Below are 22,041 nucleotides of genomic sequence, written 5' to 3'. Positions count from 1 at the left end.
TTTGAAAAAACAAGCTGTCTCCAATCACGCTGACCGGGTTCAGCCGATTCAAGCTTAGGAATTTTGGAGCAAAGAAAGCAGTTTCCAATCACGCTGACCTGGTTCAGCCGACTCAAGAAAGTAAGAAAAGTTACTAACACTTTGGAGATATTGTTTACTTCTGATAATCTCCAAAAGTGTAAGCTATCAAGCCGTTATTACAATCATTTGGAAGAGTGTGAGTATAACCTGATTACAAGGTGTTCAACATGATCGCTTAACTTTTATGAAAAATCCTACTATATTAACTCCACGCTGACATTATTTGCTGAACTGTAACATTTTTTTCGATCAGTTAACACAAGAAACTATGTTGCAAAGACTGTGAAGATCTCACTCAAGAACGATATTAACATTGTAACAATCTTGCTGCATCTTTTTACAACGCTCAAACATTTTAACAAAAAATATTTCTTTTTCCATATTTTTTATATTTTTTAAGGTGGTAATCCAATTTTTAAAGGGAGACGTCCCTTCTATTTTATTTTAATGTGTAATGTTGTAATTGTATTTTAATGTGAGTAAAGGTATTCATTTCAATTTTATTTGCATTTCCCGTTATTTGACCAAGTGTGGTGAGAACTCAGCTCTTAGCGCCCTCTTTTTTCTCCTAACGCTGCTAACAAAACAGCATGAAGGAGTAGCCCCCGATCCGGGACCAGATCTAGTAGGGGGCAGACTCTCTCTCTTCGCTCAGGCTTGGGCAAGAGATGTTCAGGATCCCTGGGCACTAGAAATAGTTTCTCAGGGTTATCTTCTGGAATTCAAGGAACTACCCCACAGGGGAAGGTTCCACATGTCTCACTTATCTTCAAACCAAATAAAGAGACAGGCATTCTTACATTGTGTAGAAGACCTGTTAAAAATGGGAGTGATACACCCAGTTCCAACCGTGGAACAAGGAATGGGGTTTTACTCAAATCTGTTTGTAGTTCCCAAAAAAGAGGGAACTTTCAGACCAATTCTGGATTTAAAGATCCTAAACAAATTTCTCAGAGTGCCATCGTTCAAAATGGAAACCATTCAAACAATTTTACCTACAATCCAGGAGGGTCAATTTATGACTACCGTGGATCTAAAGGATGCGTATCTACATATTCCTATCCACAAAGATCATCATCAGTTCCTAAGGTTCGCCTTTCTGGACAAACATTACCAGTTTGTGGCTCTCCCATTCGGGCTAGCCACTGCTCCAAGGATTTTCACAAAGGTACTCGGGTCCCTTCTAGCGGTTCTAAGACCAAGGGGCATTGCAGTGGCACCTTACTTGGACGACATTCTGATACAAGCGTCGTCTCTTTCAAAGGCAAAGGCTCACACAGACATCGTTCTGGCCTTTCTCAGATCTCACGGATGGAAAGTGAACATAGACAAAAGTTCCCTGTCTCCGTCGACAAGAGTTCCTTTCTTGGGGACAATAATAGATTCCTTAGAAATGAAGATTTTTCTGACAGATGTCAGAAAGTCAAAACTTCTAAATGCTTGTCAAGTTCTTCATTCTGTTCCACGACCTTCCATAGCTCAGTGCATGGAAGTAGTAGGGTTGATGGTTGCTGCAATGGACATAGTTCCTTTTGCGCGAATTCATCTAAGACCATTACAACTGTGCATGCTGAAACAGTGGAATGGGGATTATACGGACTTGTCTCCAGTGATTCAAGTAGATCAGAAGACCAGAGACTCACTCCGTTGGTGGCTAACCCAGGATCACCTGTCCCAGGGAATGAGCTTCTGCAGACCAGAGTGGGTCATCGTCACGACCGACGCCAGTCTAGTGGGCTGGGGCGCGGTCTGGGACTCCCTGAAAGCTCAGGGTCTATGGTCTCGGGAAGAGTCTCTTCTCCCGATCAATATTCTGGAACTGAGAGCGATATTCAATACTCTCAGGGCTTGGCCTCAACTAGCAAAGGCCAGATTCATAAGACTTCAATCAGACAACATGACGACTGTTGCTTACATCAACCATCAGGGGGGAACAAGGAGTTCCCTGGCGATGAGAGAAGTGACCAAGATCATAAAATGGGCGGAGGATCACTCCTGCCATCTATCTGCGATCCACATCCCAGGAGTGGAAAACTGGGAGGCGGATTATCTGAGTCGTCAGACATTCCATCCGGGGGAGCTCCACCCGGAGATATTTGCCCAGTTAACTCAATTATGGGGCTTTCCGGACATGGATCTGATGGTAGCGTCTCGTCAGAACTTCAAGGTTCCTTGCTACGGGTCCAGATCCAGGGATCCCAAGGCGACTCTAGTGGATGCATTAGTAGCGCCTTGGACCTTCAACCTAGCTTATGTGTTTCCACCGTTCCCTCTCATTCCCAGGCTGGTAGCCAGGATCAAACAAGAGAGGGCCTCTGTGATTTTGATAGCTCCTGCGTGGCCACGCAGGACTTGGTATGCAGACCTGGTGAATATGTCATCGGCTCCACCATGGAAGCTACCTTTGAGACAGGATCTTCTTGTACAGGGTCCATTCGAACATCCAAATCTAGTCTCTCTCCAGCTGACGGCTTGGAAATTGAACGCTTGATTCTATCTAAGCGTGGGTTTTCGGATTCTGTGATAGATACTCTGGTACAAGCCAGAAAACCTGTAACTAGAAAAATTTACCATAAAATATGGAAAAGATATATCTGTTGGTGTGAATCCAAGAAGGTTTGGATAAGGGATTATCAGCGAGTTCTCTAAAGGGACAGATTTCCGCTTTATCTGTCTTGTTACACAAACGATTGGCAGCTGTGCCAGATGTTCAAGCATTTGTTCAGGCTTTGGTTACGATCAAGCCTGTTTACAGACCTTTGACTCCTCCCTGGAGTCTAAATCTAGTTCTTTCAGTTCTCCAAGGGGTTCCGTTTGAACCTTTACATTCCATAGATATTAAGTTGTTATCTTGGAAAGTTTTGTTTTTAGTTGCTATTTCTTCTGCTAGAAGAGTTTCTGAGTTATCTGCTCTGCAGTGTACTCCGCACTATCTGGTGTTCCATTCAGATAAGGTTGTTTTGCGTACTAAGCCTGGTTTTCTTCCAAAAGTTGTTTCCAACAAGAATATTAACCAGGAGATAGTTGTGCCTTCTTTGTGTCCGAATCCAGTTTCAAAGAAGGAACGTTTGTTACACAATTTGGATGTAGTCCGTGCTTTAAAATTCTATTTAGAAGCTACAAAAGATTTCAGACAAACATCTTCTCTGTTTGTCGTCTATTCTGGTAAAAGGAGAGGTCAAAAAGCTACTTCTACCTCTCTTTCCTTTTGGCTTAAAAGTATCATCCGATTGGCTTACGAGACTGCCGGACGGCAGCCTCCTGAAAAAATCACAGCTCACTCTACTAGGGCTGTGGCTTCCACATGGGCCTTCAAGAACGAGGCTTCTGTTGATTAGATATGTAAGACAGCGACTTGGTCTTCCCTGCACACGTTTGCCAAATTCTACAAATTTGATACTTTTGCTTCTTCGGAGGCTATTTTTGGGAGAAAGGTTTTGCAAGCCGTGGTGCCTTCTGTTTAGGTAACCTGATTGGCTCCCTCCCTTCATCCGTGTCCTAAAGCTTTGGTATTGGTTCCCACAAGTTATGGATGATGCCGTGGACCGGACACACCAATGTTGGAGAAAACAGAATTTATGCTTACCTGATAAATTACTTTCTCCAACGGTGTGTCCGGTCCACGGCCCGCCCTGGTTTTTTAATCAGGTTTGATGAATTTATTTCTTTAACTACAGTCACCACGGCACCCTATGGTTTCTCCTGTTTTTCTCCTGTCTGTCGGTCGAATGACTGGGGTGGGCGGAGCCTAGGAGGGACTATATGGACAGCTTTTGCTGTACTCTTTGCCATTTCCTGTTGGGGAAGAGAAATTCCCACAAGTTATGGATGACGCCGTGGACCGGACACACCGTTGGAGAAAGTAATTTATCAGGTAAGCATAAATTCTGTTTTCTTAATGAAAATTAAATTCAAGAGAAGGAAGAAGAACACTGAAAATAGCATGACAGTAAAGAGGGGATTTTAATTTCTGCTGTATCAGATTCATGACAATTTAATGTTAGGTAGACTATCCTTTTGAGCTATCAGTTTAAGATTATATTGAATCAAACATCATCAATATTTAACTTTAATACTAATTTCCCATATTCATACTTTCAAAGTATAATACACATTGTAACAAATGGCACTTACAAGTTCTGATGAGTGATCAATGACACAAGTATCGAGCAATTTGATTCGTTAGTGATAGTATAAAATGTGTATTTCAATCAGATTGGCTGATGTCATAAATCATGTGATTATGCATATCCCAATCAAAAGTGGTGAAAAACTTCACTAGTATGTGGGTTGTTTAGGAGTTTGCATCAAATTTGGTGCAAAAAGTGTTGCATCAAATATGTTGCTTAGTGGAGAGTGGGACTTGTATTACATGCGTTAAAAATAGTGTAAATAGATTTATCTAAAAAAGGAAGTTAGCTATATTATGCAATGTATTTAATTTTTATCCCTATATCTACTAGTACACCAAACTTGAAGTAATACTTTGCACCAAATTTGAAGCAATAAGATTTCTCCCTTGCTTTGTAATGAGAGACAAAGATGTAACATAATCCATAAGTACTTTTATTATGTAATATGATTCATTCTCTTGCAGCATCAAACATAACCTTTCTGTGTTTTCAGAGTCCCATTGATTTCTATGGCATTCACGGCCTCAAGGGTGGCGGTTTGAATGAAAAGGTACGCAAGCATACCTGTTGAATGTTTGATAAATTGGGAAGAGGGTCAAATAGAGTCGAATCTGAATTCGAAACATCTGGAATGACGCAAGCATCGATCTGCGTTGGATTGATATCGTGAATGGTAAATAACAATGGTTATGGTGAAAGAGAAATATATTTATTTTTTACGTGGCTTTTTTGTTGAGGGAGCTAAGGTGCCTGTGGTTAATAACCTTGTCCTCCTTCTTTCTACAGATACTGGTGTTTCTGCTGGTGTGCTGGCAACAGATGATAGGCTTAAGGCAGTGTCCTGCTGGTGTGTAAAGTGCTCAACCAACACACCCAAAAGCTGATTTTGTTCTCTCCATCTATTGTCCATCTGTATATCAGACAGAATTCGCATCATCTCTGACTGGTTTTGAACACTTAACGATGCTGCAGTGTCTCTCTGCAGCTCTATGCTACGTCTGTGTAACCTCCCATGGCCTCTGAAGAACCTCTCTTCACCATTGTGTAAGCTTTCTGTGCTTGTGATGAGCCTCCTCTGGAGTGTAATGTATTCCTCACCCTTTGTGCTGGTGTTGGCTCCTCCTCTAAACCAAAGGGAGGATATTCCTCTGGCCATGAATGTTACCAGGGGTCATATGGCAATGTCGGTGACATCACTCCCGGGTCCTCAATTGAAGCCATCCAACCATGCTCATGCCTGGGAGCACACTGTTCCTGCAGTTGCCTGAAGACTGGTGGTGCTGGTTGTTGTGGTGGTGGCATGGTTGTTTGTATCCTTGTGACATGAGGTTCTGTGAAGGAGCTAAAGGATGAGAGGGATTAGTACAGTCAGATATATGTCCATGTGGACATACAATGTACCTTGATACATGCTAGGGCCTATACTGATTCACATGTCAAACTCTATAACATGCATGTGCACATTGTGAGTTGGTCTATGAGGGATTTGAATATGAGCAGTATACAGGGATGTGTTTCATACAATAGTTATGTGTACATGTTGATGATGAAATAATGTGTTCTTTAAGTGACACTATGGTCACACAATTTACTTTAGCTTGATCTATGCACAAAACCTGCTTTTTTAAGCTAAATGTATTAGGATGGTTATAGTGTCCATTTAAGGAAAACTCTACTTGTGGCCTGTGTTACTCTGAGACATGTTAGTATTGCACTATTCCACCTCACACCATGAATTGCATTGTGTTATGTAGCAGTAATGTCAAGTATAATTGTATATGTTTTTGTTAGTACTCCAAATACCATGCTCCTCATCATGTACATGAATGTGTGATATTAAAGGATGTTGTATTGATGTTACTCACCAGCAGGACTGCTGTGGTACTCAGGGACCTGCGTATCATCTCCTGCCAGGTGTTGTACTTCATTGTCAGGGATGGCCCACCGCCTGTTCCTTTCTGGTGGACTGCTTCCTGCCCCCATCTTCTCCTTGAACCGCCTCTTACAATCATGCCACCTCTTTTTCAGGCACTCTACAGTCCTCCTCTGCAGGGCCACACTGTTGACGGCATCCACTACATTCAGCCTTGCAGTCTTTCTTTTTCTGACACTGCCTTTGCTCTTCTCCTGGCCAAAGAGGTCACTGTAGTTGTAAGAGCCTGTAGTGGCTAGTAAGGTAGGATCACAACTGCAGAACTATGAAGAGTTAAGTTTGTATCACCTTGACCAAAGGGCTATTAAACAGCATAGACCTAATTGGCTTTAGTGAAGTTGTTGTACAAAAATTGTACAGTTTAAGGAAAACTTAATTTTCAGTCTCCTTAGGTAATGTACTTCCCAGAACTCTTAATGGTAAAAGTATGGAGCTTGAAGGGTTAAACTGAATATGAAGTGGCCTTAAACTCACTTTAATGAGTATTGTACTATCTGGTATATAAGTCCCACTTTCATGAGTTGCAGCAGATACAGAGAATATTGTATAACAGGGAACCCACCAGTGCGGCTGCTTAATGTACAAGATGTAACAGTGTTTAGTAAGTAGTAACAAAGTGAGCGGTTCAACAACAGTTTCCCTTGAAGTGCCGCTGGAGAGAGAGAGCTAGAGCGCTGCTGGTGTAGCTCTAAGAAGCAAGCGGCTTGCGGACGGAGGGCTAAACTATTTTTATGCAAATTAATAGTTTTAAATTTAAAACAGGGAATGAAGATATCACATCAAAATATTTTAACAAAAGCTGTTGATGCACACGCACTTGACTCCAAAAGCAATACATATTGTACCACCAAAAAACAGAAATAATGGTCAAAACTGAAATGTGCATGAATGTATTTTAATTTGAAATAGAATAATTTTTTTGCAGTATGCTTACTTTAAAAAATGTTTCTAGTTAAAATTATTACTGTGTTGTGCATACCCCATGCACCAGCATTCAAAACCATAACTGCTCAGTCAGTAGTGGCTAGTATGATGCAATATAATTTATTGCTGATACCGCTTGCTTTCTAAGCATTTGCAATGGTGTAACTAATACATCTGTATTCATATGCATACTCATAGCAAGATGTTTGTCACTTAGTAGGCGTGCAAAATACTTACATTCTTAAAATATTTTGATATGTTGCACAGAAATACCTTAAAGGTGTATGTCTACTATTTTTTTTTTTAGAATGTTGCTTGTAACCTGTATATGGCTGAGAACAAGCTGCAAATCATTTACGTTTGTTTCTTCTGAATTTACTTAGTTAAAAAGGGATATGAAAGCTAAAATTAAACATCCATGTTTCAGACAATAGCCTCTATTTATCAAGGTCTGTCTGACCTGATCCGACAGTGCGGATCAGGTCCAACAGACCTCGCTGAATACGGCGAGCAATACGCTCAGAGCAGGCGGACAGGTTATGGAGCAGCGGTCTTTGTGAACGCTGCTTCATAACTGCTGTTTCTGGCGAGCCTGCAGGCTCCCCAGAAACACGGGGCATCAAGCTCCATTCGGAGCTTGATACATATGCTCCAGAGCATGCAATTTTAAGATAAATGATTTACTTTTTTACCTTCATTCTTTTGCTATAATTTGTTGAAAAGCATACCTAGGTATGCTCAGGAGCAGCAATACACTACTGGGAGCTAGCTATGATTAGTTGCTGCATATATATGTCTCTTGTTATTAGGTGGCCCAATGTATTCAGCTAGCTTCCAGTAGTGCATTGCTCTCTTTCAACAAAGGATACCAAGAGAATGAACTAAGGCCGCCTTTTCAGCTGGTTTTTAACCTGAAAAGAGGTTTTTGGCAACTTGAAAAAAGCGCAGAAAACTGCTTGGGGATTGCAATACGTTTTTAGATCACTTTTCAACTACTTTTCGAGACCATTTTCGTCTTATTGAATTCGGCCCCTGTCTTTTACACTGCACCCATGTTAAACACTGAAATGGCCAATTGAGACCTTCTAGAGTTTTGTTTACATACGTGGTATCAATTGATTAATGCTCCATTCATCCCTATTGGGGACGCTGTACACAGTAAACAGGGTACACATTTTCATATGTATAGGCATATATACATATGTAAATGTGAAGACTACATGATATTATGTACAGCTATGGGCATCTGCAGGAAAACTCACTTTAGAACACCTACATCTTAAAAAATGCTGTGATTTTATATTTCATATTTGATTATATTTCTTATTCGCACTGGCATTGTTACAGTACCAACAGTGTACCAAGGTTAATATCAGATGAACAATGTCCTGCATAGGGAATCAGCAATTCACAACCCAGCCAGTTTTCAGGTTTAAAACAGAATGACATTTATTAAAGGCTAGATGCCTAGTATTTATACAGGTTTGACACCCCCCCCCCCCAGATGGGGGTTGAAAGACTGTTGTACATTACATGGAGGGAACAAGCCCTTTGACATGATACAATAGAATTATATTACTTAAACACTTCAACCACAAGACACTCTTGGCCCTTCTTATCACTTAGGCGTTTTCTCTCTGGAGGTGATCAAACAATAGAATGCTTAGCACTAATTAGATTATAGCTGGAGCCAGCAACTCTCTCTTTAGAAATTAGTTTCTTAGCTAAACACAATTAACTCCTTCAGTCCTGACAGAAGGGTCTGTCACATATCTCCCCCGTTGTGGAACACTCCGGCAGACCCGGCTTGACCCTTTGGCGGGTCAACCTGGGGATGACCGGACTAGGAGGTGTTAGGCATGTCAGTTTGCCAGGACAATCCATCTGTATTCCCGTTATGAGAGAGAATTCCTGTCCATACAAAGAAGGGTTCAACTTCCTCAGTGCCCAGACTAGGGCTAAACAGTCCTTCAAAATCCCATCAGCTTCTTTACGAGTTTTCTGTACCTGCTCTTTATAGGTATCCACAATCCCTTCATACTGACATAGGGTGCCCTTGAGTTGCTGCACCTCACTATGAGCCAGCGTCAGCTTCTCCTCAAGTGTCGCTAAGTTTGTCTTTAATGTTTCATGTCCCACTCTCAAGCTGGTGTTTTCTGCAGTCTGTCGGTGCAGCTTGTCTAGCAGAGATTCACGTTCTAAACGTGCTTTTTCCTCTGCGCTCCTCTTCTCCTTCATCAGCGCATTGTAACGGGACTTCCACATATCAATAGCGGATAGAGATTTACTAAGCTCAGCGTCCTGGGGCTTAGCAGCAGGGGGGTCAGTCTCTGCTGCACGGATCTGGGCACGGGTAGTCACAGAGTTAACATCAGCGGGACCCATAGGAGCGTAGGCAGAAACAAGGGGGGCCAAGTCATTTCCAAGAAGAACATCAGCAGGTAAGTCCTTCTTGACCCCCACATTCACAGGTCTAGCGCCCACTCCCCAATCCAAATGTACCCTGGCAACAGGTAGGCTGAACACATCGCCCCCTGCTACCCTCACAGCCACAGTGTCTCCAGTGTACTGTTTCTCAGACACCAAGTTCTTTTGAAGCAAGGTCATGGTAGCACCAGTATCCCGTAGACCACTGACCTTCTTCCCATTCACTTGAACCAGTTGCCGGTTATTCCGGTGGGCAGCTTGCACAAGGTCTGCCTCATGTAGGATGCTCCAGCATTCTTGCGCCTCTACGTAGCGGGCCGCAGGCTGAGAGTTACGTGGGATTCCGCCGGCGGGTCTTCTCCAGGACTGTGCTTGGTTCGCTGCATTTAGGGGACACTCTGGTCTTTTGTGCCCTAGTTGCTTACATCCAAAGCACCAAATAGGCTGTGAGTAGCCCCGTGAATTGAACCGGGCTCTCTGAGGGTAGTTCGTGGCCGGAGGCCATGTGGTATAGCGGTGCGCCGGGGGTTGGTAACTGGCAGCTGCTGGGGTGACTGGGGGTCTGTACTCCACTCTAGCAGGGGGCTTAGTGGTAGCAGTGTCCAGTTTGCGGGCATCCATATACTCATCTGCCAGGCGAGCAGCTTCATGCAGGGTGGAGGGTTTACGGTCCCGAACCCACTCTCTAACTCCTGCTGATAACTTGTCAAAGCAATGTTCCAACAGGAATAGCTGCAGCACCTCTTCCCCAGATACGGCTTGGCACCCCGCTATCCAGTGAGCTGCTGTGCGGTGCACCTTACATGCCCACTCAACGTAGGAATCACCAGCTAATTTAACAGTGTCTCTGAACCGCCTCCGGTATGCCTCCGGTGTAACCGCATACCTGGAGAGCAGAGCCTCTTTCACAGTATTATAATCCCCAACCTCCTCATCTGGAATGGCCCGAAAAGCCTCACTGGCCCGGCCGGATAATTTTCCGGATAATATCGTGACCCAGTCCTCTGCGGGTACCTTGTGTAGTGCACATTGCCTCTCAAAATCCGCAAGGAACCCATCAATCTCTCCTTCTGTTTCCAGGAAGTTTTTAAAAGCTGCAAAATTTACTTTTCTCTTTTCCACTTGGGCTGCTGCAGCGCTGCTTTGGCGAAGTAGGTTGGCTTCCACAGCTGCTATGACCCGGTCGATAATTTCCGCAGATGGGTTGGGGCCATAATATGCCAGTCTTATTTTAACCGCCCGATCAAAGCTTGCTTCTTCAGGGGTTCTGTCTGATATGCTGGGCCCATTGGTTCCTTCTGTCCCTGGTACTCTTTCCATCTTAGTCAGTATTGTAATAATCCCCCTCTTCCTGAGGTTACTGGCTTGTGTAGTTGCTCTTCTGGGCGATAAGGTTCATCCCGTCGCTTGCCACCAATTGTTACAGTACCAACAGTGTACCAAGGTTAATATCAGATGAACAATGTCCTGCATAGGGAATCAGCAATTCACAACCCAGCCAGTTTTCAGGTTTAAAACAGAATGACATTTATTAAAGGCTAGATGCCTAGTATTTATACAGGTTTGACCCCCCCCCCCCAGAAGGGGGTTGAAAGACTGTTGTACATTACATGGAGGGAACAAGCCCTTTGACATGATACAATAGAATTATATTACTTAAACACTTCAACCACAAGACACTCTTGGCCCTTCTTATCACTTAGGCGTTTTCTCTCTGGAGGTGATCAAACAATAGAATGCTTAGCACTAATTAGATTATAGCTGGAGCCAGCAACTCTGTCTTTAGAAATTAGTTTCTTAGCTAAACACAATTAACTCCTTCAGTCCTGACAGAAGGGTCTGTCACAGGCATTATAGTCACAAACAGTACAGGCAAAATTAAAAAACGTGTTTTTATAGGAGATCTGTTTCCATCCACACCACTGCTAACCCTCTAAATGCATCTATTAGGTTACTGGTATAGTCAGACTGTGCACTCTTTTTCTTTTTTTTTTTCCTTTTTGTATCACACACCCATATACTATGTATTTTATAAAAAGAAAAAAAAGTATTGGGGGTGAGATTGCAGCGCTTTACTTTATTGATATTTATTGTTTAATATTTAAAAACAAGAATAAAGAAAAAAAAAAAAAAAAACACCAGAAAAAAAAAAAAAGGAAGACCAATATCAGTTATGTTATCTTAGTTCTGTCTTTATTTAGGAATTCCTCCCAATGGAAGCGTATCGTTAAGAAGATATCTTCCCTTTTAGTCTTTAAATAAGTGTACTTTTCTAATTCCAATAGCTCATTTACTCTAGGTATTAACATTTCTTCATTTAATATACCCGCTTTCTTCCAATTTTGTGCTATAATGGATTTAGTACCATTTAGTATATAGGTTATGAGTTTAGCTTTAATTTTACAGATACCTTTAATGGGTTTATTTATGAGGGCATTATATATATCTATTTGAAATTCGGCATTATTTAGGATAGACTGAATGCATGAAAGGGTGCCTGACCATAATCTTTGAATTGATGGGCAATCCCACCATATATGTTTCATTGTTCCGACCGATCTGCACCGTCTCCAACAATAATTTGACGCATTCGGATAAATACTATGCAGTCTGGCTGGTGTGAGATACCACCTAGTTAATATTTTATAATTAAGTTCTTGAATATTTGAAGAAGCTGAGGTCTCAGCTGTTTTTAGTAAGATTTTATTCCATTCTGCATTTTCCAAATGGATGCCAATCTCTTTCTCCCATTTATGTATATATACATGATTTTTGGGTTTAGCCATTAAAAGTTTATAACTAAGGGAGATTGTTCCTTCTATTGAGATTCCTTTATGACATATTTTTTCAAAAATGGTTAGCTCTCTTACTAAGTTAGTCCTTTATATATGGTTAGTTACAAAATTGTTTAATTGGAAATATTTTAACCATTTTGAATATGCTCCTCCTGCTATATTTATAAGATGTTCTTTTGATCTTAATTTGCCTTGTTCTAGGAAGTTTACTAGAGGGATCGTATCTTGTGTCTGTTTTATATTATACAGTCTAGGCACTATACCTCCCTGAAATTCTGCGTTAATATTTATTGGAAGTAGTGGGGATGGGGAGGATGAGATATTGGGATATATAGATACTATATTATCCCATTGTGTAATTATGTGCTGAATCAGGGGAAAGTTTGCTATACTTGGGGGTCTGCTTTCTGCCAGTGTCCAGCATAGCTTACTGATTGATTGGTGATGAATTAAATTAGTTTCTAAAGTTATCCATGCTTTATTATTTTTATTTGTATGCCAGTCTATTACTCTCTGTAGTACTATTGCCCTATAGTAGTTCTTGATATTTGGAACCCCCAACCCTCCGTGTTTTTTTTGACATGTATAGTGTGGAGATGTTAATTCTAGGCTTTTTCCCGTTCCAGATAAAGGCATTGATCATCTTCTGGAGATTAATACAGTAACTCTTAGGGAGAGCAATAGGAACTGTCTGAAGAATATATAATATGCGAGGGAGTATGTTCATTTTTATTGTATGTGCGACCAAACCAGGAAAGTGGTTTTTTTTTCCATTGGATAAGATCTTGCTGAATATTTTCTGCTAGTTTAATATAATTTTCTGTAAAAAGGCCTACATTATCAGACGTAAGATAGACACCTAGATATTTAAGCGAAGATTCTTTCCAAGAATATAAGCTTTGTTGCTTATAGGCCTGAAGGACCTGTGGGGGTATTGAGATGGGCAATGCCTCCGATTTGTTGTTATTTATAAAAAAATTTGAATATTTCCCAAACTCTTGGAAAGTCTCTTCGAGAGCACTAATAGAACTAGCTGGGTTAGTAAGGGTTAATAGTACATCATCTGCGTAAAGCAAGATTTTATACTCCTTATTTCCTATATTCAACCCGTTGATTTTAATATTAGAGCGAATTCTAGCAGCTAAGATTTCCATGGATACTACAAAAAGTAGGGGAGACAGTGGGCAACCCTTTCTAGTGCCGTTAGTTATTTTAAATGGGTCCGAGATCATACCATTAACTCTCACTTTTGCAGATGGACAGGTGTATAGATGAAATATCTGCTGAATATTTTTTAAGCGTTAGCTGTAAAAATGACCAGTCAAGCCAGTCGAACGCTTTTTCAGCGTCCATTGATACTGTTATTAAAGGAATCTTGTTTAATTTTGCAAATTTCATTAAGTTTAATGTTTTAATGGTATTGTCCCGTGCTTCTCTGCCTGGGACAAATCCCATCTGGTCAGTGTTAATAATATAGGGGAGGATCTTATTTATTCTATTAGAAATGATTTTAGAGAAGATTTTTATATTGTTGTTTAATAACGAAATTGGTCTAAAATGTTTTGTAGTATTTGGTTCTTTACCTGGTTTAGGTAATACTACGATTCTGACTTCTAATATTTCTTTTAGAAAAGAGGAATTTTCACTAAGTGAGTTAAATAATCTAAGAAGATTAGGTGCTAAGGACTCTATGAAGGTCTTGTAATAAGTTGCATTAAAGCCATCTAGGACTGGGCTCTTACCAAGTGGTAGGTTCTTGATAGTCTTAGTGACCTCCTGTATTGTAAATGGTTAGTCTAATGTCATTCTTTGTGATTCGGTGAGAGTAGGTACCTGTGGTATTCACAATCACTTTAAATGGTGAATACAAATTTATGACAAAAATAAAGGTTTTGTTGCTCTTTTCTTATAATAAGCAAGAAGAAATAACTTATTCAACTTGTTATATAAGGTGAGGCTTTAGTTTAGTAATTGAATTTATATATATGAAATTATATCTTGAAATAACACATAAGGAAATGTGGATAGTTTCTGTTATAATAATGATACAACAAGGAGAACCACAGGAATAAATGTGAGTGATAAATGGTTTAAATCACTCATATGGCAGTTCAATAATATCCAGGGTAAAGTTGTTGCTTTAAGTATAAGCAAGGTTTTCACGCACTCACACAAGCAGACAATAAAATATGTACAGTCCAAACACACTCTCATATATCCCAAATACGTATCAAAAGTACTTTTCCAGATGACAGGTTAATAAGCAAAAGAGGTAATCGAATATAGGATTGATACAAACAACATAAGGTAAGTATTTGTGCGTGGATAGCGGTACTTAGCTTATAACCAGGGCGGTTGAGGCAGCGTGGGTATGAGAGAGCTGAAAGGAGCTGACAGGCAGGTAGATTGAGCTCCGGTAACCGCTCAGTGTGAGCGCGACTTCGGCGTCTGTAGTATGAAGTTCCGGTAAGCGTAGTAATCTGGCAGGCTGGTTCCGGTAGGGAGCAAAGGTAGCAAACGAATATGCAGCGCATATAGTAAGGATTGAGCATAAAGACCTGAAAGTCTAGTAAAGTCTAAGAGCAAAGTTATTTCACAGGAGACAAAGTGAACTGTGAAGGAACAACTTCAATTTTCAGGCCCAGAATGAGGCTAGACTGTGTCCTTAAATAGGAAGGAAGTTCTTGAGAGGTGCAAATTTAAAGGTATATCACATGTCCCCCCCCTCAGGGAATCACCCCTGGGGATTCTAAATGTGGTTTGAGGGGGTATTTCCTGTGGAAAGTCCTGACCAACTGGGGTGAATGAACAGATGAATGAATGAGCCAGGAGTTATCTTCTGGGCCGTAACCTTTCCATTTAATGAGATATTCCAATTTATGTCTATTTATCCTAGAGTCAAGTATGGATTCTACCTCAAATTCCTCGGTTATCCACTATTACAGGAGGTGGGGGTGAGTCAGAAGTGCGAACTTTGACAGGATATGGTTTCAACAAAGAGATATGAAAAGATGGATGAATTTTATAATCTGTAGGCAATTTGAGTTTTACCACATTGGAATTGATTACTTGTTCGATTGGGAAAGGACCCAAAAACTGATTAGCAAGTTTTTTGCTGGGAACATGAAGTTTGAGATTCCTAGTTGAAAGGAGTACTAAGTCCCCAATCTTGTAATCAGGGCCTTGTCTATGAGTTAGATCATAATATCTTTTTTGATAGTTTTTTGCTTCCTTCAGATGTAACTTCAGGACATTTAGTCTTTCTTGGAGATTGTATGTAAATTCTGTAGCAACTGGGGAATTTACTGTTTTACTAGAAAGAGATATGGTGTTAGGGTGGAAACCATATGTCGCATAAAAGGGGGAGGTTTTGATAGATGCGCTTAAAGAATTGTTATATGTAAATTCAGCCATGGGGAGATAATCTGACCAGTCATCTTGGAGATGTGATATATAACAACGTAAGAATTGCTCTATGGTCTGATTCAGTCTCTCTGTTAGTCCATTTGTCTGTGGATGAAAAGCAGTCGTATATCGATGGTCAATCTTTAACAGTTTACATAGAGATCTCCAGAAAGAGGATGTAAACTGGGTTCCCCTGTCTGTAACTATGTTGGTCGGTAGTCCATGTAATCTAACTACTTGGTCAAGAAAAACTCTAGCAGTTGTTATAGCTGTGGGTAATCCCTTGAGAGGGATGAAATGTGCTAGTCTGGTTAAATGATCCACTATTACCATGATAGTGTTATTATGTTGTGAAAGAGGTAATTCAACAATGAAATCCATTGCTATGGTACTCCATGGTTTATCCGGGATAGGCAGAGGTGTAAGTAAACCAATTGGTCTTTTGTGAACTAATTTGTTTCGGGCACAGTTCTCACACCCGGATACATATTCATAGATGTATTTATTCATGCCTGGCCACCAGAAATTACGTCTGGTGAGGTCAATGGTTTTTTGGATTCCCGGATGTCCAGAAATTATATCATCATGGGTATGTGAGAGGACTGATGATCTGATACTCTCGGGTACATATAGTTGATTGTTATGATAGTATAATCCGGTTTGAGGGTCTTTGGAACAATACTGGTGAGGTATTGTATCTTCTTTTAAGGCATTATGTACTTCTTGTTCTATAGGTGTGAGGACACCAATGAACTTTTCAGGTGAGATAGTATAATTAGGTGAATCATGGGGTGAAGTTTCTGATATTCTAGATAGAGCATCAGCTTTCGTATTTTGAGTTCCTGGTTTGTAGGTGATGATGAATTTAAAGCGGTCTAAGAATAAAGACCATCTAGCTTGTCTGGCTGTTAAAGTTTTGTTCTTCTTCAAATATTCAAGGTTCTTATGGTCAGTAAATATTATGAAGGGGAGTTTTGATCCTTCTAAGAGGTGTCTCCATTGTTCTAGAGCACTTTTTATAGCCAGAAGTTCCTTATCACCCACACTATAGTTGACTTCAGCACTAGTTAATGTTCTGGAAAAGAAAGCGATTGGATGAATTTCACCATCATCACCTTGCTTTTGAGAGAGTACTGCTCCTATGCCAGTGTTAGAGGCATCCACTTCGAGTTGGAATTGAGCTTCAAAATTGGGGAGTGAAAGTATTGGAGCAGTAGTGAATAGTTCTTTAAGGGTATCAAGGGTTTCTTGTGCTTTGTCAGACCACTTGAATTTTTGATTAACACTGGTTAATTGGGTTAGTGGTCTGACTATTGAAGAAAATTTTTTAATAAACTTTCGGTAAAAATTGGCGAAGCCAATGAAGCGTTGTAGTGATTTTACAGTGGTGGGAATAGGCCAATCGATAATAGCAGAAATCTTTTCAGGATCCATTTGTATTTTATTAGGAGTGAGTATATAACCTAAGAACTTTATCTTAGAAACATGGAATACGCATTTTTCTAGCTTGGCGTATAATTTGTGTTCCTTAAGACGAGTAAGTACCCATCTTACGTGTTTTTCGTGTTCAGAGGGAGTTTTGGAATATATCAAGATGTCATCTAAGTATATGATAACACAAATGTCCATGAGATCATGGAATATTTCATTAATAAAATGCTGAAATGTCGCGGGAGCATTGCTCAGACCAAACGGCATCACATTATACTGGAAAAGCCCATAGCGGGTTCTAAAGGCGGTTTTCCATTCATGACCTTCTTTCATACGTATGAGGTTATAAGCCCCCTTAAGGTCAAGTTTGGAATAGATAGTTGCTTCATTCAATCGTTCTAATAATTCAGGTATAAGTGGTAGAGGGTATCTGTTTTTAATAGTTATTTCATTTAAAGCTCTGTAATCAATGATAGGTCTTATAGTACCGTCTTTATTACGTACCAGAAACATTCCAGCTGATGCTGGTGATGTTGAATGTGATATAAAACCTTTTCGGAGGTTGTCGTCGAGATAAGAGCGTAAATAAGTTAACTCTTCTTGTGATAATGGGTATATTTTACCGTGAGGTATTTGAGACCCTGGTATTATATCAATGGGGCAGTCAAACTCTGCTTCTTTTAAGTCAAACACCTCTGCCAGATCCTGATAAATTTCTGGTAGTTCTTTTTCTATGGTAGAGATTAGCTGAAAAGGATAACAGGTATTTAAACAGTATGGTGATTCTAGAGTTAGCTGTGTGTTTGACCAGTCAATGCTGGGATTATGTTTGTTTAGCCAAGAAAATCCTAGAATAAGAGTATGCATATGGATAGTGATTAAATCAAAGGACAGATATTCAGTATGGCCTTTATCAGTAGTCACTAAAAGTGGTATTGTTTGATGTGTAATGGGACCATTTTGTATGTGTGTGCCGTCAATGAGTTTAACAGATACTGGTTGTGCCTTGCAAACAATAGGGATTTTATTTAATTTAACAAAAGATATATCAATATAATTTCCGGCTGCCCCAGAATCAATCAACGCTTTAGATCGTATGTTTTTCTGATCCCACTGTAAAGAAAGATCAACAGTCAGTTGAGGGTTTTGAGCAAGGAGTAAAATATTATGTTTTATAATCATCTTACCCTTTTTTTGTCTTAGAAGATTTGGGCAGTTTGAAACGGAATGTTCTTTTTGCCCACAATATAAACAAAGGTTTTCAGATTTACGTCTGGCCTTTTCTTCGGGTGTAAGGGGTCCCCTTATAGCTCCAATTTCCATTGGAGTTTGATTGGATGTACCCTTTTCCTGTGTTGGAGTGTAATGATATGAACGTCGCTGTGTTACATCAAAAGAAGCCCTTTCAGCCTTCCTTTCACGTAGTCTACGATCCAGAGTTGTGCTCAATTTTATGAGACCGTTTAAAGATTCAGGCATCTCCAAGCGGGACAACTCATCTTTTAAAGATTCAGAAAGTCCCAATCTGAATTGGTTCTTTAAACTTATTTCATTCCATTTAGAATCATCAATCCACATTTGGAACTCAGTGATGTATTCTTCTACGTTCCTTTTTCCTTGTTTCAAAGATCTTAGTTTAGTTTCTGCAGTGATCTGAGTATGAGAGTCCTCATACAAGGATGTCATTGCTAGAAAAAATTCTTCCAAAGAATCAAGTATTGGATGGTTATTCTCAAAAAATCTGTTTGCCCATGAGCGGGGCTCCCCCTGGAGGAAAGAGATAGTGGTGCATACTTTGATTCTTTCAGAATGATAAGTCTTAGGCCTAAGTGAGAAAAGTAAATTACAAGCATTTTTAAAATCTCTATATTCACTTCATTTACCAGTGAAGGTTTGTGGGTAATTAATATGTGGTTCAGGTGTTTCTAAACTTTTCACAGGTAAACATTCTTTTATTAGTGTTTTAAGTGCCTTGTTTTCTGTTTGTAATTCAGTTAAAGCCCTTGCTAAGTATTCCAATTTTTGATTGATATTAGTGATTTCATTCTTTATTTCACTGGGATCCATATTATATTTAGTGGTATGTCCTATATTTTATAGGCCTGAAAATTCTGTGGTATTCACAATCACTTTAAATGGTGAATACAAATTTATGACAAAAATAAAGGTTTTGTTGCTCTTTTCTTATAATAAGCAAGAAGAAATAACTTATTCAACTTGTTATATAAGGTGAGGCTTTAGTTTAGTAATTGAATTTATATATATGGAATTATATCTTGAAATAACACATAAGGAAATGTGGATAGTTTCTGTTATAATAATGATACAACAAGGAGAACCACAGGAATAAATGTGAGTGATAAATGGTTTAAATCACTCATATGGCAGTTCAATAATATCCAGGGTAAAGTTGTTACTTTAAGTATAAGCAAGGTTTTCACGCACTCACACAAGCAGACAATAAAATATGTACAGTACAAACACACTCTCATATATCCCAAATACGTATCAAAAGTACTTTTCCAGATGACAGGTTAATAAGCAAAAGAGGTAATCGAATATAGGATTGATACAAACAACATAAGGTAAGTATTTGTGCGTGGATAGCGGTACTTAGCTTATAACCAGGGCGGTTGAGGCAGCGTGGGTATGAGAGAGCTGAAAGGAGCTGACAGGCAGGTAGATTGAGCTCCGGTAACCGCTCAGTGTGAGCGCGACTTCGGCGTCTGTAGTATGAAGTTCCGGTAAGCGTAGTAATCTGGCAGGCTGGTTCCGGTAGGGAGCAAAGGTAGCAAACGAATATGCAGCGCATATAGTAAGGATTGAGCATAAAGACCTGAAAGTCTAGTAAAGTCTAAGAGCAAAGTTATTTCACAGGAGACAAAGTGAACTGTGAAGGAACAACTTCAATATTCAGGCCCAGAATGAGGCTAGACTGTGTCCTTAAATAGGAAGGAAGTTCTTGAGAGGTGCAAATTTAAAGGTATATCACAGTACCTCGTCTCGTATGTCTCCTTTATATACGAAGCTTTATCTGACACCAGATTTTGAGAAAGGTGTTTAGGGTCAAGGTTATATAACTGCTGGTAGTAATTTTTGAATTCTCTAGCGATATCTTGGCTACCTATAATATGGTTCCCTTGTGCATCCACTAATTTTGAAACATGTGTCTGCAATGTTTTTTTCTTTAATGCCCTTGCCAAAAGTTTGCCGGCCTTGTTACCTCCATTGAAATAGATTTTTTTAAGTGCCAATGCCCTTCGCCCTTCGTTGGGCCCCTTTATTCATGAAGGCATTAAGGTTGTTACGGGCTTCTTTAAGTTGGCTAGTTAGGTTCGTGTTATAGGGGTCCTTTTCATGAGCCTGTTCTGTATTTTGAAGGGTTTTAATAAGCAGAAGGTAAGTTCTATTTAAATTTTTATTTATTCTGGCTTTATGCTTAATAAACTCTCCCCGTACCACTTGTTTGTGTGCTTCCCACCATATAGCAGGAGAGGTATCTCCCCATTGGTTGCAATAAAAGTACGTATCTAATGTTTCTTGGATAGAGTTCTTAATTTGTTGTTCTTTCAGTAAGTGATCCTCCATTCTCCATTGATATGGGATTAATGGGGTTTCTGGCCAATTAATACTTAATGAAATTAATGAATGATCTGACCATGATATATTGTGTATTTTTGACTCTTGTACTAAAGAGTAACTATTTTGGTCAGTACAAAAATAATCAATACGTGAGTATGATTGTTGTGGTGCTGAAAAAAAAAGTATAGTCCTTTGTTGTGGGATGCAATGTTCTCCAACTGTCTATAAGGGATAAAGAAAGCAAGTTGGATTTAACCGAATCTAATCTAATTACATGTTTGGGTATATTACTCTTTTTTTTTGAGCAGTCCAACATTGGCTCGAGTGTGAGATTAAAATCCCCACCCACTATTAATGTACCTTTCATTTTTTCCAATATAAGATTAGTGACTCTCTTAAAAAATGTTTTTTGTCCTGTGTTGGGTGCATATAAGTTAACTAATGCAACTGGTCTATTATATAACAGGCCGACCAAACATAGGTATCTGCCTTCTATATCTTTATCCATTTGAAGAAGTTGGAAAGGGATATCTCTCTGAATTAATATGCATAGACCATTGCGTTTACGTATGCTCGTACTTTGGTAGATAGTGGGGTAAAATCTGCTTGTAAATCTCGGTTCATTATTATGTACAAAATGAGATTCTTGAATAAAAAAAATATCTCCTTTCTCTTTGTGAAAACTATGTTATGCCATATTCCGTTTTTGAGGTGCATTTAGGCCTTTCACATTTTGAGATAAACATTTTATTTGTTTTATTTCCATTATGTTACATTAAAGAAAAAAAAAACCAGATGAGTGAGTGACCTTTTTTTTTATACATATGTCTTTCCTATTTAGGATAAGCCCAGAGAGTAAAGAGGAACCCGGGGGAGGGAGAGGAGAAAGAGTGAGAGAAAAAAAAAAACCCTAACAAACCAACGGGGGGGGGGGGGGCATCCATGTACCTCCTTAGCAGCTCTTTGTGAGAGAAAAAAAAAAAGATTCTATTACCCTTCTCCCCCACGAGAGAGGGACAGGGAGAAAAAGAGAAAAAAAAGAGAGGAAAGGCTATTCCAGAGGGAAAGAGGGGAACAAGGGTAGTAGAAAAAAAAAACGAGGGAGGAAAAAAAAAAAACCTCGCACTCACGAGGTTTTACTTATTATATAACCTAACCACTCGTTACTATAACCACGGCCTAGCTAATATATTTCCTGTGAGATAGCTAATTTTCTATTTATTATCTTTTATTTTATAAAGTAATTATTAATATTGTGCGCTTTCAGTAAGTGTCTTTACAAACATTTTATAAGTTGTGTTTTAATACTCATTCTATATAGGAGGAAGAA

Source organism: Bombina bombina, chromosome 6 (assembly GCF_027579735.1).
Source record: "Bombina bombina isolate aBomBom1 chromosome 6, aBomBom1.pri, whole genome shotgun sequence".
NCBI lineage: Eukaryota > Metazoa > Chordata > Amphibia > Anura > Bombinatoridae > Bombina > Bombina bombina.
This window is presented reverse-complemented; position numbering follows the sequence as displayed.